Source organism: Mycteria americana, chromosome 5 (genome assembly GCF_035582795.1).
Source record: "Mycteria americana isolate JAX WOST 10 ecotype Jacksonville Zoo and Gardens chromosome 5, USCA_MyAme_1.0, whole genome shotgun sequence".
Lineage (NCBI taxonomy): Eukaryota > Metazoa > Chordata > Aves > Ciconiiformes > Ciconiidae > Mycteria > Mycteria americana.
This window is the reverse complement of record NC_134369.1, coordinates 46,018,232-46,037,138: the sequence shown is the minus strand read 5'-3', so window position 1 is coordinate 46,037,138 and position 18,907 is coordinate 46,018,232. Positions and strand designations below refer to the sequence as shown.

At 38.5% G+C, this 18,907-nt stretch overlaps 1 long non-coding RNA gene across 2 annotated transcripts in view; it reads right to left on the bottom strand.

Annotated features, from left to right (window-relative positions):
• The window catches only part of LOC142410496 (uncharacterized), a 69,005-nt gene that overhangs the window by 7,615 nt on the left and 42,483 nt on the right, over positions 1-18,907 (bottom strand). The window contains exons 4-6 of one of the 2 annotated variants that reach the window (XR_012775933.1): positions 11,720-11,810; positions 8,758-8,887; positions 1,395-1,584 (exon numbers count right to left, since the gene is read on the bottom strand). This is a non-coding gene — a long non-coding RNA (uncharacterized LOC142410496). The remainder of the gene's footprint in view (positions 1-1,394; positions 1,585-8,757; positions 8,888-11,719; positions 11,811-18,907) is intronic. The other variant, XR_012775934.1, reaches the window with a different exon arrangement.

Here is an 18,907-nt window from a genome sequence, read left to right as displayed (position 1 = left end):
GGGGAAATTCATCATCTTAACACAGCAATCTACCTCTATGTGTATACTTTATTGAAAGAGATCAGCTCAGATCATCCCCATTAAAGCCATCTTGAGTTTCTCCAATAGCACACAGTGGTCCAAATGACGGGCTGTAACATGCCATTTAGGAAGGTTCAAGTCATACCATGTTAGGGTACTTGCTTCTATACTGCTCACATTTTGTCTAATCTCTAATCTGGTTTAAGGGTTGTAATTGGAGTATGCTTGGACTCTAGTCTTAGTTCTCAATAGCTACCGATATCTTTTCCTGTGAGCATTCCTGCTTGAAAATGTTCCTTTTCAGGTTTATCTTACTGAATCAAAGGCTGGGGGAAGCGAGAGATATTAATGTCTCAACTCTTTTGCATTGTCTCTGCAAGTTCCTCAAATTGCTAGCCTCAAGCCTGTGGTCCACCATAACTATAGAACGGTTGCACCATCTTGCTCCCATCGCAGACTTCCCCCACCACACATAAGGCTTAAAATGCAAACACAGGGGAATTAAAATTTGATGGTTTCTCTTACTTTACTATTATATTAGGTCACCCATATGGTATAAAATATATTTAATTACCAATTTAATATATACCTAAGTACACATTTTGTGTGGCTTGGGCATGCTGATGTCATAAGATCATAGAATATAGAAAGAAATAGATTATGCTCTGCTAAGTTATAAGAATGATTTTGGTATACATCTGGTATTTGCTATATACATTTGGTATACAATGGTTCATCATTTGTGAACGGGGTAGCAAAAATTAATTACATAGGGCATCCCAAAACAGCAGTGACAATTTTAGAGCACTATATTCTGTACCTGGTGCACGCCAAATGGTTGCCAAACATGATACCAAAATATTTTTGTGGCTGCTGTTATTTTTGTTTCCATTATTGAGACTATTTCTTACGTTTCTGCCTATAAGACCAAGGGCTTCATTAATTTCAGTCTAAGAGGGATTTGAAAGTGTGGAACTGATTTAATTAAGACATTTGGGATGACCTGAAATTCAGGATGAATTCAAGGTAAGTCACAGCTGCTCATACAGCTGCTCAATCCCACTGCAAATACTTAGAAATCAGCAACAAAGATCATGAACTACCAAGTTTTAAATTTATCTTTGGACTAAACTGAACATGACCAATGTTTTATTTCAGAGATGTATCATAGTCCGTTTTAGAAAAAAAATCATAGTGTGCAGGCAATTTACTGATAATAATCCTTATAGCAACTCAGGAAAAATACCTTTACAGCTTTAGAAATTTCAAATCCTGGCACATGGAGCAAAGTCTAGATTTTTGAGATTGCTCGCTTGGTGCCACTGGCGCTACCTAGAGCTTTAGGGCACTTAGAGCACTGCATGGTGGCTCACCTGGCAATGAAACTTATGTTACTTGCTGAAATGATGTATGGGTTCTCAAGAGATGAATCAAAAAAGTTGATGGGCTCACCGGCAAAAGCTTCTGAAAATCAATGAGAGGTTTACTGTTGACTTCAACAGGCTTTGGATCAGGCTTATTGTAGAGATCTTCAGATACATGAATGTTACATGGCTGATCTGTCTGAGAGAGGAAGACACATAGTAAGGACACAAAATCCATGATTCCTTAGACCCTGTAGGTAATCTAAATGCCTATATTTCATTTCATTTGTACTGGCTCCCAACACAGGGCACAAAATACAAAGCTAAATAATCTCTAGAGCCACGATCAATTTTAGAACAATGAAGCCGGTTTTATTTTACCATCATACCTGTTAAAGATGTGCTAAGGATTACATTTTAGCTAAGAATGTTAAGAAATTAGAAATTAATTAAACTTTAGTATACATTAACTATGTTAGTAAAAATTGTCCTATGAAAGGAACAAAGCTGTTAATTAAATGAACTCACTTTTTTGCAAACCAAGATAGATTTAAAATGTGCAATGGCATGCTCTCCAGAATATGTATGCTATGGAGTAAATCTCTTGCAGCAAAAGGGTAAATATGTTGTAAGCTTCCTTATTTAAGATGCTGCTGTATATAAACCAAGGCATATAAAACTATAGTATGTTTCCTTATATAGAGACATATAATCAAACAAGAACAAATCTACCACCAACCGCTTCATACTGTGTTGTGCTTTGATAGCGAAGGAAAGCCAAGTTTCTAGCCTGGGTCTAGCCTGACTCAGGCCATAACTTGTGAGTCCTGCTATTCTAACCCTTTCTCTTGATCTGCTTTTCAGCATGTCTTAGAGTACACAGCTCAAAGCAGCAGGGGAGTTTCTTAGCAAAGGGCCACCCACTTGCATATTATTCCTTCCTTGCCTGTGACATGACACAAGAACAAAGTAGACATTAACCGCTACATTAAACCCAGAAGGAAAGTAATCAGTAACCTGTTATTCCCTTAATAAAGGGAAACACATGCAGTGTGAAATCCAGAAGACTAATCAATAGCCCCAGACAATGCAATGTGCCAAACAAATTTCAAATCAATTAGAATCCTTGTTTTCTTTGAAATGGTTCACTATACCTAAAGCAATTACTCGTTCATTAGACCTAATTTAACAGCATGACTGCCCTAGCAACAACTGGCAGCGTCTGGCTATCAAATGGAAGAATGGCAGCTTATTTCTGTCTGTCTGTGAGTCTAACGCCAATCAAAAAAAAATTTAATTCCTCTATATAAGACAACTTTTCATTAATGGGTAAAATATTTTCTGTGAAGGAAGAATCAAGTATCCTATTTGATTTGGTTGAGTTTGGTTCTATTAACTAAGTAAGGGAATTGACGTAGACTTTGTATGAAGAAATTCTGAAGTTCTTTAAATGTTTCAGTAAGTTGTGATACTAAGATATGCAAGAAGGAGGGGAAGTTTTAGATCTCCTTCAAGAAATCCTTTGGGATTTGGAAAAGAGTAAGTCCTATATATGTTTGCATCAGCTGCATGTTTACCACAATTGAAATGGCACAATAAGATTAGCGTGGTCCGGCACAGGATGACACAGATTCGTCAAATGGTCCATAATCCCTTTGATGGGCTCAGAGGGCATTCAGCATTTGATACAAACCCTCCCTATTGTCCTCCCTTGGCATTGGATCAGGCCCCTAATACCATAACTACAGGTTTAAAGTGATGTTTTTATATTTTGTTTCCGGCTCTATTCAGTGATATGGTAATAGCATAGCATATGGGCCTTACGAGATTTTTAAAAAACATTTAAAGTTTTTAATATATGTTCCTTTCCCTCCCTGTCAATCTCATACTCATGAAACCAATTTTTTCTCTTCCTCCGTTGTGGTGCACGGCAATCTTGCGATGAAAGAGATGTACCTGGAATGGGGTCAGCTGGCGGGAAGCCACCTCCAGGAGCGGGGACTAGCGGCCTTGCCGTGCTTGCAGCATAGATATTTCTAGCCCTTACAGTGAATAAAGGCAAATAGGAATGTTACACACCTTTAGTGGTTGGTATCAGGGGTGTTTCCAGGACCTAAAGCAAGTTCCAGAGCTTGCTGGGGCTTTCTCCTTTTTAATATTACTGGGGCAAGGTACTGCAGTGTCAGGTACTCCAGGGTTAAGATACTGCACTGGCAATCTGTCCAGGATTAAATCCACCGCAATTGTGGCCTGTAAACTTTAACCACAGGGGAAAAAAAGAAATGCTTGTCTAGAGGGTTATTTTTAAGGGCCATGATCTGAAACCCTTATATTGTTTACTGACCTTTAAAGATGTGACATTCTTCTGTAAAAATCCTTGTAAACTCTTCAGTGTCTATACATGTGCATATATATAAATATACAGAGCCTAAATATATATAGCCTAAATATATATATAGCCTATACACATATAGCCTAAATATATATGTATATATTTATAGCCTCGGTTGGAGTATATTTTTGTATTAATTGAAGTAATTTCTAATTTCCAGCAGATAAAAAACTCTTCAAAATTATTTTAGAAAGCCTTTAAACACTTTTTTGGAGCTATATTTAGTGTCAAGTTGATTTCATTACTTTTAGAACAGCTGCTGTTACAGGGAGTTGGAGCTGTTAAAAGTGACCGTAAGTATTTATCTAAAGATATTCAACTTCAGTGTTCAGTCTTGCCAGGCCTGCTAGACTTTTATCCTCCTGGGTGTTGCCATCCTTTCTGGTGGTGTAATACTCTTCCTTACTGCAGAGAGGATTAGTGAGATGATATTTTAATTTTGAGAGGAGAATATTTTTCTGGAAGTTTGTCTCTTTTTTGTGGCAATCAAGGGCTGCTCAGGAGATGGAAATTTAAGAGGTAAGTGCAATAATCATAGAAGCATAATAAATGATCACAGTTCCATATTTTACCATATATACCTTGTCTGCATCTGCTTGTATATGCATATTTGATGTTTTCCTGTAAATTCAGAGATGACTCACCATTCCTCACATCTTACACAAACCCAAAGTAGCTGAGCTTTCTCTAGTGGAATTTAATGTGGCATTACAGACCCAAGCAATGCTCAGGGTTGCAACTTGGCTAGCAGGCACAGATACTGAGATCCTATCTGAAAGACTTTGGATCACTGAATCCAAGTATTCCTGAACCTTCTGGCCCTTCTGCAGGCTAGTCTTTTCCCTGGAGTACAGACTAAGGAGCCATGAAAGGCACCATAAAATCAATAAAACATGTCATTAAAATTTTTTCCTGATGTTTTAATATAGACCTTACAGTTCACATATGCTATCCAGTACCGAGCAGATGCTTAGCTTTTTAAGAGGGTAAGAAATCTGAAATCACTTTATAACTCAAATGGTCTCAAATTGAAGTTCACAATAATCTCCTGCAGTGGCTCTGCCAACATTTAGAGTTCACTAAGAATTATTTTTAACACTTTACCATACATACATCAATAGCTGAAATATGTTATTAAGTGTGACTGAACAATTGGTTAAAATTAGTTGGAACACTTAGCTAGAAATGCTACCTTTTGACTGTTAGAGCAAGTGCCATGAGGCACCTTAAACTTAATAAGGAACATGAAATTAACTACAAATTATCTATTAACTTCCGCGCTTGACATAGGCAATAAAGTAGGACAGCCGTTCATGCCCTCACTTTGATGGAAAACTTGAGCATATGTTCATGTCCATTCTTTTTTGGCAAAACAAAAGTAGCCACTAAGCAATGGACATATTGGCCATATGCTTATATCTCCTTAGAGCCTATGTGACTTAAGACTATGTACCAGCATTCTGTTGTGCGGGTATGGCAACCTGAAACATGTCCTAAACTGGATATAGTTTCTTCTTGTTTTGCCAGCATTTGAAACCCAACAGAATCTGAAACTATCCAAAGGACATTTTAATACTTGTAACTGAGATATAATCATTATGTGGCTGTTGGGAAGTAACTAAACTTGACATACAATAAATTGCACCTTTTCGTTTTGTGGGAACCCTTGCAGGTGAACTCCCCATGTTTTTTACATTTATCAGGTTTCATACGTTATTAGATTTTAGCACTGATCTGAATTGGAACTGAAGTCATCTGTAGGTAGCTCCATCACTTTCTTAATTTTGCACAGATAGCATGCAAGTGTTGATTTATTGCAAAGCTGAACACATACTAGAAGTCATCTTGAGGCAAAGAAAGAGAGTATCTGCCAACTGTCTCCACGCCATGGCATCTGGGTGAGGGTCCTGCTTGTTGGCAGGACTACTCCTGAGTTCTTTTACCACATGGGAAAGGCCACATGAACCAAGCGTGGATCAGAGAAACCCACTGTTTATCTGATCTTGTGAGGATGCTTCTGCATGCAGTGCCCTGACACCTAGTGGATCACATATAGACCTTTCAAAAACTGCTGAGCAGATGACACTTTGGAGTCTCTGTACTTTGCATGTAAGGGCAGAGGCATGTATTGGTATAGGTGATGAACATACCACATGTGGAAAGCACCCACACACAAGCGTTAAGGATCATTATTGCTGTTTCTTATTCTTTTAATAACATATGATTCCCATTTTACAAACCTGAGTAGAAAATCAATACTTTTTGCTCTGCAGTTACATCTGTGTTATTAAGGGCTGCAACAGACAAGCTGAAATAACTGCAGTATTTTTAGAGCTGTTGCTTCAAGCTCTCTGGGCTATACCTATAGCAGGGTTTACTACTCCAGTTCCCATGTTAGAGGTAACCATCCCTTTAGCAGATGTATCAGAACAGGATATGTATTTGTGCCTCAGTCCATCTTAGCTTACTGCTCAGCATCTCAGCTTAGAACATCAATGAACTACACATTATTTCTAAAGACAGGATTCATTCCCCCACACTTTAGCTGCCTAAAAGCGAGGCACCTGAGCTGCCAGTCATTTAGGGTCCTTTTGCAGCTACTGAAGAGAGACAAGGAATTCCAGAGACTGTAAGATAATTGAGCCCCACACTGTGTGAACCGTGCTTTTAATATTTAGCTTAGCAGCAGATAACACTCATGATATTCACAGATTATCCATACATTTTCGATATATAATGTCCAGTTAGACTCAAACATTTCATATTGGACTACAGCTTCCCTTGAAAAACAATGCATCCCTGCTTGTGTTTAGAACTTTTTTTTTTGTAAGAATGTGGCTGGGGGATACCACTGGAATATCTTTTTATCTTTCAAAATAAACATTTTCTCTAAGGACTTAAGAGTAGTTGAGGACTACCGCATTGTCGACACTACTTTCAAATAACAATGCATTTGTCATCTTTGGCTGACTCTTACTTGTATAGTTAGAGACAATTCAGTCTTTGGCTGACTCGTGTATAGATAAAGACAATTCAGTAGCAACAGCTAAGTATCACTTTTCTCATTCTTGTTTGGCAATGCAGGAAATCCAAGCACACATAGAAGGCAATTGGATTTCTTTGTTTCCTGTTTATTACAAGGGTAATAGGGCTGGAAGGGATCTCAAGATATCATCACATTGATCTTCCAGCCCCAAGGCAGAATCGACTGTATCTTGAAGTTGATTAAGGGAGGAAATGTAATCTGTGTTTTGTGTTCTGGTAATTAAGCATTTTACAAAGATGTGGCTGTGGCTAATCTGAAGAATGACTATGCATATACATATGTATGCCGTGATGAGGCATCTCTCTATGCAAGAAAGAACTAGTCCTAATAGAGCTGCACATGTTTCAGTCAATGCATACCTAACAGTTATATTGATAACGTATGAGTCAAAAGGGGATGGGATTCATCCTCTCATAGTGGCACTGGTTCAACAGTGAAAAAAACTTACTTCAGTGTCTCAATGAACATATGTAAAGAAGAATCCAGAGGGACAGAATAAAGAGCATTCAGAAAGAGACTCTCTTTAACACTTTCCATATAATTCCACTCTTTATAAAAGGCTGTTTCCAGGCTATTGAAAGGGCTTCTTCCAGGCTATTGACAGGGTGATGACAATCACCCAAGTTGTCCTGTTGAACTAATTCCCTACACTGAAACTATTTATTATTTCCTAGTATGCAACTGTGGCTTGAATAGCAAAAAGTTCATATTTTTTCCAAGCTTTTAGGGCATGATTCCTCTTATCTCTGTTGGAATCTATATTATAGCCAGTATCATAGTGAGGCAACTCTCCGTCATCTTTGAAAGACCATGGAGATCAGGGGGAGGTCCACGATGACTAGAGAAGGGCAAATGCTGCACCAATCTTCAAAACAGGCCAAAGGGCAACCTGGGACAGTACAGGCCTTATTTCAGTCTCCAGGACAATCACAGAATGAGTCCTCCTTGAATGCATTTATGGGTGTATGAAGAAGGTGGTGATTGGAAAGTCTGCAGATAAAATGATGCTTTTCGCAATTGCTTTCTATGATGAAATGACTAGATCTGTGGGTGAGGGGAGTGCAGTGGATGTCATTTACCTTGCCTGTAGCAAGGCTTTGGACAGTCTCCAAAATATTCTTGTATCCAAGGTGGGATGTTGTGGTCTAGATTGTGGGACAAATGGATGAGTAAATAACTAGTTGGATGATGAGGCTCAGAAGGTAGTGATTAACGAGTCATGCTCTACCTGGAGGCTGGTAACAACTGGAGCACTACAGGGATCTCTCACAGGACCTGTCCTGTTAACCACCTTTATCAATGATCTGAAGCAGATGGCAGAGTGCACTCTCATCAGTTGTGAGGTGACACCAAACTGGCGGGACCAGCTGATGCACTTGAGAGCAGGGCTGCCACCCAAAGGGACCCAAGATGTGCTGGAGGAACAGGCCAACGGGAATGTTATGAAATTCAGCAAGGACAAATGCAAAGTCCTGCCCCCGGGAAGGAAGAGCTCCTTGCAGCAGTACAGGCTGGGGGCTGCCAGGCTGGGGAGCAGCTCTGCTCCCCAGGGGAGCTGGTGGTCTTGGTGGGCAGTGGGCTGAACATGAGCCTGCAGTGTGCCCCTGCACAAGAGCATCCAGGGCAATAGTCACAGGAGCACAGCCAGTAGACCGAGGAGAGTGATTATCCCCCTCTACTCAGCCCTGGGAGACCACATCTAGATACTTTGTCCAGTTTTGGGCGCACCAGTACAAGAAAGGTAATGATCAGGAGGGAGTTCAGCAAAGTGCCACTGAGATGGTCAGGGGTGAGAGCACTTGCCCTGTATGGAGAGGCTGTGGGACTGGGGCTTGTTCAACCTGGAAAAGAGGCAGCTTTGGAGGGATCTAACAGCAGCTCCCCAGTACCTGCAGGGTGGGCATTGCTGCTGTGGACTGACCTACCAGCCTTACCTCAATAGCCTCTGGTTTCAGCTTTGGGAAGGGCAGCTGTCAGTCATGACGGTGGCACTGGGAAGGTCATTCAGCTCTGGATAGAGGAGGTGGAATTTGGGTAGTGCTGCCACACAGCCAAAATAATATACTGTAGCAAAAGCAATCAGTTAAACAGATCTGATTAAAAAAAAGACAGGAAAAGAGCAAGAGAAGGTATTGATCAGTGATTAAGGTAAACCAGCATTTTAGAATAAAAAATACGTATTCTGAATTAACAAGCAATGAAGAAAATTTTGAACTAGTACACAGGGAGAGAGGTACTTCCAGAAACATCAAGGTAAATTAACTCATAACAAATCCAGAGTAGTCACCAATTTAGGACATTGCAAACTCTCACTTGGAAATGCTTCAAATGAATTTTGAAGTCTCCAGTATTATTTATTTTTCATTTTCCCCTGTTCACTGCCATCAATAGAAATTAAAGGTACTTAGTAATTCACAGAAGCTCCCCAACAATTTGAAGGATTGGCACAACCGCAAACTCTCTAAGAAACTTTGGGCATCTGGGCAAAGATTCTTATATGAACATCTCTCAAAGGTGTGGTCTCTTGCCCAGGGCAGGAATAATTTGAAAGCTCTGGAAATTTATAATCCATATTCCAAGCATACACAATATGACCATACACCATAAAAAATACTACACTATAAAAAAGGTAAATATTGCTGAGACAAAAGCAAGATCATATTTTGTTCTGTGCTTGTGATGTTTCCAGAATATCTGGGCCCTAAACTCCTACTTGGCATCTTCATTGTTACTGCAATAAAAATGATAACAATATAAAGCAATTAACTCCAGATACTTGAAGAAGAAGTGAACAATACTTTCAAAGTAATTAAAACAATTCAAACTAATACAGATTACATCTGAGAACCACAGATAAAAATACTTGGCAAGAGTCTACTCACATAAATAAAAATCAGTTTAGAACAGCCATTACATTTTATATGCTTATTAGTAAATAATTTTACTATTTTCACAAAAATGTGTGTCTACACATAGGTTTATGAATAAGTGATCTATACTAATGAGGGACCTCAATGCAGCTGAAAAGATTACAACAACTTTCTGTTCCTAAGATTGTGCATTTGCATTTCCAAAATCTATGCATGTTTGTTATTAAAAATTACTCATTTTTTTACAAAATTCATTACGCTTTTGAATGCACCTAACATTTTTGCAAAATGGTGCATAGAGGAATTCAGGCAAGCAACTTCTCTGCCACTGTTTTTAAAAGTGTTGTTCCATCATTGGTTATTAATGAACAAGTTTATTACAAAAGTTTTAACTTGGTTTTGTGAATTTTCCTCTACCAGTAACATTACATGGAAAGCCTAAAAGCACTGTGAAAAATTCAGGGTGATTTAAGACAGCTGTCTTGTAGCAGATCCTGACTTTTGAGGATCACCCTATGCATTAAAAGGAAGGAAAAGTTCAGCTTGACGGTAATAGTGAAAATTAAGAAGTAGGGAGGCTGTAACATTTTGATGAAGATGGACGCAATCAGGTTTTGTGTATATGAATCATTATTTGTTTTCCTCTTAAGGGAATTATTCAAATCGTCCACTAGCTTTCCAACAAAAAGAAACAAAATTAGCTGTAACACTATTATAACAGCAAACTGAAAGAGATCCTATCTCGTTATAATTCTTCACATATTGCCAAGACCAGTCAGTCAAAATTTAGGACTGATAGCATTTATGGCACCTATCAAAATGTTTTAAATGGCTTTTCCTAGCAAGACACTTGCCAAAAATTATTAAGGAGATTTTCTATATGTGATATATTTGCATTTACCACAGCACATGCTTCAGAGACTTGATTACTGGTAAAGCAGAGATAAAAGCTATAACAGAATGGTGGTCAAACAAGTGGAGCCTATAAAGTATGCACTCCTCTTTTGTTTGCTGCTATACAAAAAGTGAATAGACAAGCCCTTTTGCAAACTTGCAGAGGACCCACTTTTTCCCTACCCCCCACTCCTGGGAGTAAGCCATTTTAATTATTGAAGTTTTTTTGTTTAATCTTCCACCAACAAGTAATATGAATATTTTATACAACACTGATGAATGCTTAACTAATACAGTTCTTCATACAAATGCAAACTTCCTTTTTACTGGCCTCTGGTGACTATGCATCTAGTGCCAGAGTGGCATCATTCAGCTCCAGTTGCTATAGCATTTTCAAGAACCTCTCTGTTCTTGTCATAAATTATCTTTAAGTGAAAAAAGCTCCAAGGAGGTCTGCAGCAAACTGTATCAAATAATGAATTTCTAAGCTGTGGTAGAAAACACTCATCTTACTTATATTCTTCTACCATTGATTGTTTAGTGACCCTTCTTTGGGATACAGATGAGCATAACCCTGAAAAATGTTTGTGTTGTCTTTCTCTTGCTGGCAGCCTGCAGCCTGCATGATCTAATAAATATTGGCAGGACCAAATGAAATAATATAGAAGAGCTTCTCTTCTTTAAAGTCCATAGACCAAGAGACTCTTGTCACTTGTTAATATCTCCATCAAACAGTGAAGTGTTAACATATGTGATACGACCACGCAATCAAGTAAGGACCGATTTGTTGACTAATTAAACCAACACAACAAGCTCTTTAGCACCTACAAGTGACAAGTTTAGAGCAGGCAAGTGGAAACTCTCAATTGAGTCCCCTTTTATGAGACTATCATGCCAAATTCAATTCTGACTGAGTAGTATTTGAATGTACTTGACTTCCACTATGTGCTGACATGCTTACAATAATTCATCATGTGTGACAATAGCCCAATATTAGAGATTTATGATATATACAAAACAGTTACAAATGAAATGTAGCCCTAACATGTGTCTGCTTTACTTATCCACAGCCTATTGATATTATAATTAATGGTCAATTACTTAGGGATAGAGAATAGAAAATAGTCATTACCAGTTTCAGTCATCATCTGTTTTTGGCAAATTCTGGAAGTAAATGAAACCATTTTCATAGTGTTTGGCGGTTGCTGGAAAGTACACTGTTGCTCACTGAAAGAAGAACAGGTTTGCTATCTCTTCTGCAGTTGAAGAGTTATTTTAGGAACATAATATTTATTTTATTATTATCGTAATGTAGGTAAGTTTTAAAAAGTGTATCTGGGAAGAAGAAAATACAGTGAACATTGCATGCAAATATTTTACAAAGATTGCCAGCACTGGCCAATTTTACACATAGACGCACACACAAAGCCAACCCCCAAAACAATTTAAAAAATGTAAATTCAAATTCAAATTCCTTTAATAGGAAAAAAAGCTTGAAAGTGAGCACTTTCCATTAATCTTTCACAGTTTTAGATGCTGCCTTAATACTGACAAGATGACTTGTGAGTCTAATAGTCCAGTTCAAGGGGGAATTCAAGCTACTGGGAAAAAGGCATGTGAATCACTTTTAGGTCACTGAAAGTGCAAATGATTATGAATACTTTCCTTTTAAATTTCAATAGTTCCACTGAAATCAGTGGGGCTATTCATATGCTGAAAATTATGAATATATATGTGTGTGTTGCAGTATTTAGACCCTTTCCTTTAACAAGCAGCAACCAAAAGGCCAGACCCTTCCAGGCTCTTGGAGAGCCCATTCCAAGGTGCGACCTACGCCTTGCTAAACTTTCAGCCCTGAGGGGATGTGAAGGCTTTCCACGTTCAGGAGAGAGCCAGACACCGAGGAAAGTATTTTCAGGGATCGACCAGCCGATGGGCACCTTCCTAAACTCCCAAGGAGCAGAACGTGAAGAAGAGGCACTTTCCTGGCTCACCTGTTGAATCCAGTTGGTGGGCCAGAGAAAAAGCCTCCCTTAGCTCAGGATCCTCAACCTTAAGCCTTCCCTGGAGTTAGGACACAAAGATGATGCACCCTTAGGGATCTGGTCTAGAGGAAACCACATCTCCTCCAACACAAACTTTCTAATAATCGCTCAAGCATGGAAATGAGGTCAGGAAGAAAAAAAAGGAACTCAGAACAAGGAGAAGTAACCTGACTAGTGTCTCCATTTTAAAGACATATTTAAACACTGACCTGGTGTGGAGGGCACCTTTTAAACAGATGGTTGTAGTAACAAAAGAACGATATAGGCAGTCTGTTGGTTTGGCTGTTGGCATGCCTTTGCTTGAAGGAAAAGGGGAAGAATGAGAAATAACCTTGGATTTATATTGAGCAAATTGCTCTAATTGTTAATTTCAGCACTAATGTTTGCACAGTGCTTTGACATCATCAGTTGGAAGAACTGCAGAATAATTTTTTTCTGCCTCAGAAGCCGGCAGTGACAAAAGGAGTTCTTTCCAACAGCAGGGGATAATAATTATAGTGATCCTTTTATACGTTACTGCCAAGCATCTATTACCAACCAAACTTTTAATACGAATTTTTTAATGTCTTTAAAAGCATAACATTTTGTCCCTAGGTAGAAGTGTATTATTTTTTTAGTATTCCCAATTTACTTTAAAATTATATCCAAATAAGTAAATATCCCTAATTCATCAAACATATCAAAATAAAGTGTCAGAATTTTATATAATAATGATCTGGAATCTAGATAAGTATATTTTATTTCAGAAGTACAATCATTCATAGTTGGAAAAGAAAAGCTTTGATTCAGTTCTCTGTGATATTGGTGCAAACAGAAAGCAATAATATAACACTGAACTCATGCAATTTAACTCCAGGTTTAACATACAAATTCATTTGGATATTTTATTACCTAAAAGCCTAACAGCATTAAATAAAAATGCAATTATTTTAGTAACCTTAAAGGAGACGAGATCTTATAGACTTGTGTTGATATCTGCATCTCCAGAGGAATCAATGCAATTTCAACAAAAGAATTGTATCACATTGAGTTGTTTCATATAATGCCATTGAAATGAAAGAGGTTCACAAAGGGTTGATTAAATTTAAGTGGAAGAAACACAATGAGCAAAATTCATCGCTGGTGTAATTCTGTTGTTTCCTGCAGTTCCACCATGAATGGATAGGGCCCATGACAGTCTGAGCTTTTTCTGTACTTCGGCAACTGAATTAGCTGAATTAAAATCCTTTAAATTGTAAAAAAACCCCAACGACCAAAAATCCAATCCCCACCCCCATATTATACAAACCAAATTGAATTAAAGAAAAATACACTGAAAGAATGTTAAGAATTTGATTTGCTAAGACAAGAGCATATAAAGAGGAAGCTCCACCATTAATGTACACTGTGGTCAGTATTGATCTTGTAGGTCAAATCAAAAGTGTTTCAAATCAGTCTAAAGATACCATGTGCATGATAAAGCTACTGATATTACTGAGACAAATCTACTTTCTTCTCTTTTTCTTTCTTTTTCTTCTGTTTAGGGAAGAAGAGGGCAGGGGTCCATGATAGACTTTTAACCAAATTCTTAAAACTGTCCTTAAAGACTATTTCTAAAAGATACTGAAGTCAACAAGAACTACAGATAGTCATTCTCTCACAGGGCTAGGCATTTCATTTCTTTTCACAATTTATCATGTGTAAGACCCATCAGTTGCAGCAGCAATTGAACAGATGGATCAGTAAAGAATATCTAACTACACTCTATAGGATTTATGTTTACAGATGCACACATACGTTTAATAAGTGAAGCTAGTTTGAAATGCAGCTAACACTAGAGCTTATTGCACCCAGCCTGTATTTATTATGAAAATGAATATACCTTTCCCCTCCTGGGTACCTCAGAATTGTTCAAAGTTAGATTTCTAAAGGAACTTACCCACTGCTGAAATTAATCTAACCTACATCTTTCTATCTCATACAGAAGGAGTAACCTACTTTTACTGGAATGGAGTTTACATACTAATTCCATCAGCGTGGTTTCAGTAATCATACTGAATAGCTGCATTCAGATATTTATTCATTTAGACACTATAATTGGGAGGCCAGAAAAGCTTCCAAAAGGAGAGGTAAGATACTAGGAAAAAGCCCCTTGGATTTCTTTTAAAACAAAGTCAGCAGATTTCTTAGTTTGTAGATGTATTATTAGATTTGAATGTAAAAGCCGCAGAGAAAGAAATAGTTCTGTGAATATCAGAATTAGGAAGCCTGGTTCTATGGTCTCTCCTGTGTTAGCCTTGATGTCTTGTGGCTTGATGGCTGATGTCATACCACAATCTTACTGGCAATGAGAACACTTTAATTTTACACCCCTACCCAGCTGCCTACTTTCATGTATCTCCCTACTCAGCTTGAAGCTGAAATCTCTCGTTTAAGAATTCCAACCTTTCTGTATAATTTCATTGAAATTAGACTACATATTGAGGAATTAGTAAGGGCAGTGGGGAGCCACAGGAGGATAGGCAGAGCAATTACACAAATCTTTTTCACCTTTAGATAAAAAGCTAAAACCCCCTGATATTATTTGGGCTTCCATGACCTCAAAAAGTCCTTTTCTTTCCCTGTTAAGCAATACAGTTGAATCAATATTGACATATTTTAGGATTGTTTTCACTCCAATGTTTAAAAAGGACTAAACATTAGAGAAATTATTTAACCCATTTTCAGTATGCCACACAGAGTTGTCCTGCGGAGCGGAAAAGTCACAAGACGAGAGCACATACAGGATGTCTTTTAGTATTTGTGTCTAGGATTTTCCTGGAATTTTGCATTTAAGTTGAGACTTTTTGTGTTCTTGGGATAATCTTGGGATGTATCTCAATAAGGAATGAAGAACTGTATCAAGAGGATCATAGCTGAAAGGGTATACTGGGCCATAGTTTTGCAAGTACAATGATCTTTACCTTTAAGAGACAGAGCATTCGAGTATGATCACATTTGTATCCTGTAAAGTTTAATCAGAGTAAGCTCATGTTAGATCTGGACCAGACTTTGTACTTCTGCTCCCAACCTGACTCAAAAATATTGCATAGTCTGTTTTATTTAACATCTGTATAAAAAAAAAAATGTCAAATACTGGATTTTTTAATGCTTTTTTAAATAGATAGTGCTTTCTATTTGTAGAATTTCCTTATTCCATTTACACCAGTTTCGTACTTGGATAATATATCAATTTCAATGAAGTTATACCTGGTTTCTGCAGATAAAGATTAATTTCTGACTGACTATGTTGGCAAATGCCACCAGGAGCACCCACCACAAGTCAATGGGTAAAACTAAAGGCATTAGATCAAACTATTCATAATTTCTGTTACCTATAACATGCCAGTCTGAGGATGTGAACTTTTCACAGACTGATTTATGAGCATATTGGACAGCTCTGCCTTGGAGAGTGGCAAGATCCACTAGAGGAGTGTTAGCTGTCTAATTTTAATGTGTCACCAACAACTCTGTCAGAGCCCTAAATATCTTGGATATCTGCCTGCATTCCCACCTCGTTCTCTCTCTTCCCTTCCCCACATTCTTATTTTTTTTTATTATACTCCCACATAGCAGCACTGGACTTTGGCCACCGTGGAGCAGTTTTAAAACTCAGGCCTGCATTCGGGACAAGGAAAGGAAGAAGTAAGAGATATGGTAACTCAGAATGACACAGTTCAATAGCTCCAGTAAATTAACTTTCTCTTAATAAAGGTTGAATGGTGTTGATATGAACTGACTGAAATAGGTCTATACACACATGGGCAGGTCCAGCAGTACAGTGTACCTTGGGCATTCAGGCCACATATTTGCTGTGCCCTTGGGTAGTCTTGTACGCCATGGTGTATATCCATTAATGCCACAGACATCACATGGGAATGCTGTAGCGTGAAGTCTTGCCTGTCTTGAAGTCAAAAGCAGAAACGTGATTGACTTAAATGGTGACTACAGTCTCTCTCATCGGCTTAGCTCCACTCATGGAGCTCATAATCCACTGCAAGCCATGGGAGTCCTGTTGATTTGAATGGAGTTTATGTAAGTCGTGGATCTGGTCTAGTCATGTCAGTGGGCTACCTGCAATGCATTAAGCTAACTGTGAGCATAAGCTTTGAAGGAGTAGCACCTGGGAGGAAATGTTGTGCAGAGATTAGAATTGGTCTTGTTCTGCTTTAGTCCTTATTAAAACAACTGTGATTTCATTTAAATAAATAAAGTGATCACAGTAACTGTAGGTTCCAAACACCATGTCTGTGACAATCGTAGGTGTCATCTCCATTGCTCTGTTTGGGCTTATCACCTCCACAGGAAAGGAGGACAAAGAGAGCATTTCAGACAGTGAACTTAAGATGTAGGCATGTGATCTTTTCTCCTTCATTATTACAGCAGCAGTAACCTTTGTCAGGAAGGCACGGGAACATCTGTGTGTGGTTACACCTTAAAACAGATCAGTAAGATTTGCCAGTGACATTCCCCAGCACCTGCAGAGATGTTTCCTTCACTAAGCTTCAGCTCACTGCTGCATCTGAAAAATAAATAATGCTCATATAAATAACAAGCAGGATGATATTTTATGGGCTGTGGTTTTGTACTTGTTTTGTTTTGATTAATAGGACCTTGAAACCAAATAGCAGAATTCCAGCAGCCAAGTATTTTTTTTTTAGTAGAGCTAAGCTCGAGTTTAAAACCCTTCACCTCTGGAATCTTGAGCTGAAATATTATTTATGTCACAAAAGAAAATGAGTACAGTGACATGAACCTACTACCATGCAGGCTGAGATTACAAAGCCTTCCCCCTCTTTGGTAGGATTGTTGGTTTCTGTTTAAGTGAAGGCCAAGAACTTGAACAGTAGGGATGTCTGAGCCCAGGACTCAGGTGCATTAGAATAACTGGAGGAGACTCAACAGTTTCCATCTCTAAAAAATGATATTAGAGTTCATGAGGCAAAGAAACCAATGTAGGACTCCAAGCTACAAAACAATTAACATTCATGCTTCAATACTGCAAAACACTTAAATATATGCTGCTACTCAGAGAAGAAATCTAAGATATTAATGTGGACTTAATTTCTCCTATCCTTTGAAATGTATCTAATTCTTACAGCACTATCTCCCCATTTTGCAAATGGAAAGAGGCTGAGGGATCCACTTCTGTACACAACAGTAAGCAACTGTGGTGGTTTAAGACATTGCTTGTCCCATCTGTTCTCCCTTCTCTTTTGCCAGAGGTTGCTGCCACCATTTGCAGGAAGAGAGGTTTGAATCAAATGTGTGCTCATTCCCTAGCTGCTGCACTTCATATTCCAGTCTCAGTGCAAACTTCAACAACCCTGAAGTTAATACACAAAGGTGTGAACTACAATGGCTGAGGTGCAGCCACATATTCTTTTTGCCATTTCTGCTACAGGGTTAGTTACCTGCAGGAGAAGGGTGAGGCAGGGAGCTCACGGTGGGGATGTGTAAAACTGCCCCAGCAATATTCACCAAAACTTACTCTCAGAGCTTGAAGGTCTAACTCTACAAAGGGACGACTATGACTCCCTCAAAGCCCAAGGTTAAAATCCTCAAAATCCTTGTTTGTCCATGAAGGTGCCTAAAATCCACCTAATTTTCTGTTTTTTCTGGGTTTATAAGTGCTGGGATGCCCAGTATATCCATCTTGATAGAGGTAAACTACTCTTTTATAGCTAAGACTTTTCAGGATCTACAAAGTGTTCCCCTGTCTGTCACGCCTGGATCTTGTTCATATAGATCTCATAGAGCACACTTATTAAAGGTCTGCACAAACACCAGCAGGAAAGAATACAGTGCCTTTCATAACACAGAGGAGTAGGCAAAGGATTTTGATACACTATGGGAGATTTTTATTCATGTTCTTTCCCAGCTGAAGATGTAGAAAGTCCATCTCAAAGTACCAGAATACCGTAGCTTGTTCTGGGCTTGGAGATCTCTCTCCATCCTGCAGAGCTGTGATGGATGGCCACCAGATGAAAGCAGCACGTAAAATGACAGGGTGCAATTCTTCAGCTCAGTTGACAGAGCAACACGAATGGGGGAGGGAGGCAAGTACTGGGGTTTTAATACCTCCTCTGTTGACTATTTATGTATTTTATACTAGGAATTTACTGAACAAAACAAGTGCATTTTGTGAATAGAGTTCTAGTGAATTTCCCAAAGTCACAAGGGAAATCTATGGTGGACCTCAATAGGAAGTTTCCCAGCTCAGCTAATGCCCCAACCACTGGGTTGTTTTCTCTTTC